Raw genomic sequence first — 5486 nt, 5'->3', positions numbered from 1 at the left:
TTCACTCTAACCAGTGCTCTGGAGGGATGAAGTCCTACAACAGGCACACACCCCTGCAGGACAGCCATTAACTGGCTGCTATACTAGGCTCAATTCAACAGTGCCTGTAACAGCCTGCCTCCTGCTTTCCACCATAGTGGCACATGACCAGCTTCAGCTACCCAAATATTAACAGAAACAGCAGGGTTATCACAAGATATTTCTTAGGTAGAAATGCACAGTTTATTTCAATGTGCTGATAAAAAAAGCCCAATGCTTCCAGATCACAGAACATTACACAACAAAAGAGTTTTGCGTTAGTCTAATAAGACTTTTAAAAGATCCAGATTCATGCCAATTGCTAGTCAACAGAGCCTTCTAGGACTAAGCCCTTACATTTATAAAGACATCACAAAATCCCTTATAATAATGTAAACAAAATAAATTTTCTTCTTAAACTTTTTAAATTTGAATCCGTTCTTTCAGGACTTGCACTCTTTCAAGGGCTTCCTGATGGTGAGTGACTGAAAGGGAAAGGAAAAGATTAAGAGCAACTCCCACAGCAAAACTAACAGAAACTATACATGCTACCCCACTGCCTCAATGCACCTCCCCACAGTTTTCATTTACAGTTCATGAGTAATTAGAAAAGTGTTGTATTTTACACCTTTACATGTAACAACTGCTTTAAGCTTGAAAAGGGCAGGCAAAGTAAGAGACATCAGCTGTGACAGTGAGGTGAGACATCAAGCCTGCTCAGAAAACACCTTGGAGCCTGCAGTCCAGCTGTGCAGAAGAATTCTCACTCTGCCATAACCTGCATGGTTCCAGTTTAGAGCTGGCCATGCGGCATTATCTCAAGACTATGTAAGTTCGAGCACATACTTCTCTGATTACATAGGAAAACTTGGCTACTTCACAGTGTATAGCAAAACTTGGCAGCTGTGCAATAGGAATTTAATCCTACCACATATTCAAGGTTTGCTGCAAACCTTGCATTATGCGCTTCTTCCCCAGATTCTAAATTTCTCAGGAATATCAGGACAATTGATTCTCATTTGCCCACATTTTCTGTTGTCCTTTAAAATGTCATTAAAGTAGGTTACCTCAGAGTTACCATCATGAAGTTCTGACTAACAGCGGTAGGAAGTGCCCATAAAATTTCACCTTTTCGTAGTAGGAAATGCCCATAACAATTCATCTTTTCATTGTTCACAAATTAAGACAAGTAAAAAACTTTAAGCTTTTATCCTTGCATAAGTTAACTTACACTGAACTAGAACGGTTGCTATAGAACTGTATGACACACCCCAGTTTTAAGATATTCCTACCTTCTCTTTGGAGATGGTGATCTGGACTTTGAGCGACTGTTAAAACAAACAAACAAACAAACCAAAACAATCAATGTTGTAAACTTGCATACACTCAGTAACCACTTTCAATGTTTAAAAAGAGTAATAATAGTTTGATGTTGTTAAATACATTAAAAGACACCACCCTTAATGCTGCCAATAGCAAGTATACCCAATTACTTTAACCAAGAAGCTGCAGTTGAAACAGAAATCTGCTGAAAGCCAGAGGGAGAAGAGCAACACAGCTTCAAAGCAGCTATAAAAATGATCACAGTAATCCTGCAAACAGGTGCAGTGAATCAAGTAGAGGAGAGAGAACTACAGACAGTTGAGAACAAACGGAAAGGTATGCCCTAAATCTTGTCAAAAATACTTTGTCACAATCATGGGTTAAAACAAAAACATGTATCCACAATCCTTCTGGAAGAATTACCTACTGTCCCACAAAAATCAGCTATAAAAAGAGATACATAATGTATGAAAAATATTTTCAAATCAGCTATCAAAAAAACCACCAACAAAAAACCCAACAACCCTGAGGAAACCTCTTCACATGCAACTGAAATATTGGTCCGAACAGAGATTTTTGAATCATGATTAAAAAAAACAAACAAAAAACCCCACCACAAACAACCCTGAGTGCTACTTGTATTTATATGCTCACCTTTTAGCAGGTAAGCCAGATTTAGATCTACCATGGGACCCAGACCTACAACAGGAGAAAAATAAAGCTCAGCAAAGCAGCCAGTGGCATGCACATACAATGAAAGTCAGCTAGACCAGCAACAGCAAATTCATACTACATAGCATCACAAACCAGAGAGGAAGGCTCTGGTGCTGCAGGCTTTTCTCATGACATTTCAGGAGAATCCTTCAGTTCTTATTCCAGAGACCCCACTTATTAGAAGACAAGAGTACAAGCACAAGAAGCTCCCCAAGCAAAGCTTCAGCTACCACCTTCACAAACAAAAGACTTGGTACCAGGGTCCCGGGCTTTCTCCCCACCTGCAAGTATCCCTTCCGTAAAGGGAAGAATAGTTTCAAACGTCATCTTAGAAAAATCTTTTAATAGCACATTAAGAGCCTGGAATCAGTCACAGGTAAGCATATGTGCTGAAAAGCTGATGCATCCTTCAGGTCAAGTTTCCAGTGACACTTTTATTCAAATATAATATAGCTTCAGTTATCCCAATGAAAACAGCATTTCAGTTTTCAGTATCTGGCTAATATGTAAACTATTCCCTGTTCAACTCATGAATTAAAATCTACTCAAGTAGTGAGACTTTCCTCCCACATTTATGTTACTTTACCAACTCAAGTATGTGCTGTTACTCAGAAAGTATTTGTCCTCCTAGAGTGGAGGCAAAGTTCAGGCCTGTGATATCACTGAACATCAGAAATCCCAGTGTTCAGAATAGTCAGTTGTTTAATAGACTTGGCCAAAAAAGTATGAAACTTTTATTCTATTTCTGCTCAGAACTGTTTTTAAAAGGATAATCAAGATTCACCTTTACCTGGCCCATTAACTTACAGAAATACTATGTGGACACTGTTGGCATAAGTTAAAAAAAAAGAGTTACATGCCACTGCTTTGAAATCTTCCTGGTCACTATGCTGAACTGGTCTCTGTCACAGTTCCCAACAGTATAACCACTAATTTTGTTACTGTAACCCAGTTACACAGTAACTGAGTTACTGCAAAATGAGTTGCTCACAACTACCCAGAACTTGCACTTTGTAGCATGTGCATGACTTCCTTTGGTAAGAAATACAGTAAGGCAGCACACAAGCACTTCACCTTGCTACACGAAACTGTTGGCAAATCCTCCTTCCAAGAGGCACAGCAACAAAGCAGGACTGCAGATCTGAAGCTCTAGAAGCAACACCAGTTACATACTAGCATTTTGCTGTATTAGCAGTGGACCAGCACTGGCTGGAGTTTTCACAATGCTTCCATGACCGGTCCTGAACTACTTCTCAGCACTGCAATTGCAGACTTACGCAAAGTCAGCATTCCTCAGAAATTTCAATACGAGTATCAAGTCTTTCATGCAGGAATATGACTGTCCCAGAACTGTAAGTCACTGTGCAACATCAGCAGTATCCAGACTCTTCCACACTAGCAGCATGCAACTTAAGTCTGGCTAGTCATCTCCTGCATTACAGGCCTGTATGACTAAAATAAAGTAAATCAGGACAGCTCTAGTAATAATCATTATCATCCCCTCAGAGGCTCAATGTGCAAGTCCTAAAGTAGCAAGCAGATCCCTAACAAACATTTCTCTTTCCACGTTCTAATGCAAAACAAGACAACTTCTTTCAACTGATTGGCTCTCATGTCCATCACATTTTTATCCTATGCTTTCACAGTTCTTCCAACTAAGACTTAGCACAAAGGATAGATAAAAATCATGTACATGCATTTACTCTACACCCATTTTCCTCCACTTTATTTCAGCATGGAAAACATCCAGATCCACAAGACCAAGGCTACATGTCAGAGAAGTTCTTCAAAACACTACCTGTAACATTAGGACTCATGGCCCTGTTCATTCAGTGCTCCAAACATCTGAAGTCAAGTGTAACATAGTTCTTAGTACTACAGCAATTTAATTTATCTAACTCTCAGAACTGGAACTGACAAAGCTGAAAAGCTGTAAGCAAGAATTCAGTTAATAATGGTAGTCTTATCACAGCTTCCCCCCCTGCCCAGCATTTGGGATTTACAAAAAAACATGCCAAGAAAACCTAAGCAGCAGTTCCTGCAGGACACAAGATCAAGCATTCTCTACACGCATAGGCATTAGCTACTTTTCAAAACTTCTCTCCACTGACCTTAAATCACATATATGCTTTGGTTTTGGCCACATATATATAGACTGTATATAGTAACCACAGACTAAAGCAAACTCATGTTTATTACAAGAAATTGACCACTACTTTAGTCTGTGAAAAGGCATAAATTAATCAACCTTAAGTGTTAATATTACTATTCTGCACAACCTTTTAAGCCTTTCCAGCCAAACTCCCCTGGGGATAGGAAAAAAAACAAAATACAAAAAGCAAAACCCCAAAACTATTATTGGTTTGAATTAGAACGAGTATCTTACCTGCTTCGAGGCCATACAACAGACCGGGACCTCGAGCGTGATCTGGACCTAGATCTAGGAAAAAAAAAAGCAGTGCAAGCTCAACTATTACATGATTCATAGAGCTGACATAGTATTCTATGACTTATGATACTGATCTCATAGAATTTTGTTGAGCTATTAGTTTGGCAGAAGTAACTTTTATTATTAGAAAGCTGTAGTACATTTGGCCAGTACTACCATCCACATAAGATATCTCACTGCCCTAATCAACTAAGTATAGTTTCTCCCTGTACCCTTGAAGCTGAAGTAGGAAAACTTAACCATAGATAGATCAAGGCTGCAACTTTGCTACAACATTGAAAAAGCTCAGAAACAGCAGTTCCAAAATTATATGCTTAAGCTTTTAACTTCAAAGAAAGCACTCAGATTAGCTCTAAGGGATGTAACACCATGAAGGCTCCTGCAAACACATGGACTGCAAAATATAAACTTAACATTAACTCCAACAGTTATGGTGCCTTCAACAATGTTGTGGGCTTAATAGAAAACACATACCTTGATCTCCTTAAAGAACCAGATCGGGATCTGCGGGGTGAAAATGATCTATACCTACGAGGAGAGATTGACCTGGACCTGCGGTAGGAAGCTGACCTAGATCTACAAAACAAAGGAAAAAACCAACCAAAATTACTACAAGGTACTTTTCACAAGAACTACAGAAAGAGGTGGAGCAGAGGGAGGAGTAAGAAAAAAGAATGAAAACACAACAGCCAGAACCCTACCTCCTACCACGACTCCGACTGCGTGACCGAGAATACCTTCTTCCTCGTGACCTTGAACGGGATCTAGACCGGGACCTGGTTTTAGGTTAGAGAAAACAGGTATCAGGAAACAGCTGCAGCAATCAGTGCACATGAGGCCCTGCTGAAGTCAAAACTGATTTCAGACAAGTAAAAAGAAAAAAAACCAAACAAACAAACAAAAAAAAAACCAACCAAAACAAAATAACAAAAACACACCACTAGCATCTGCCAGTTGGAAAAAATCTCTGGGCCTACTTGTC

At 39.4% G+C, this 5486-nt stretch overlaps 1 long non-coding RNA gene across 1 annotated transcript; it reads right to left on the bottom strand.

Moving 5' to 3' along the window:
• Nucleotides 1-203: 203 nt before the first annotated feature.
• Nucleotides 204-5486, bottom strand: LOC104624935. Its single transcript, XR_738072.1, has 5 exons — nucleotides 5206-5486; nucleotides 4979-5080; nucleotides 4442-4495; nucleotides 1311-1346; nucleotides 204-503 (listed from the first exon to the last, which is right to left on the bottom strand). It is a non-coding gene; the product is annotated as an uncharacterized LOC104624935 (long non-coding RNA).

Source organism: Phaethon lepturus, unplaced genomic scaffold, assembly GCF_000687285.1.
Source record: "Phaethon lepturus isolate BGI_N335 unplaced genomic scaffold, ASM68728v1 scaffold32818, whole genome shotgun sequence".
NCBI classification, from domain to species: Eukaryota; Metazoa; Chordata; class Aves; order Phaethontiformes; family Phaethontidae; genus Phaethon; species Phaethon lepturus.
Note: the sequence above shows the minus strand (reverse complement) of the source record. Positions and strands in the feature narration are given on the sequence as shown.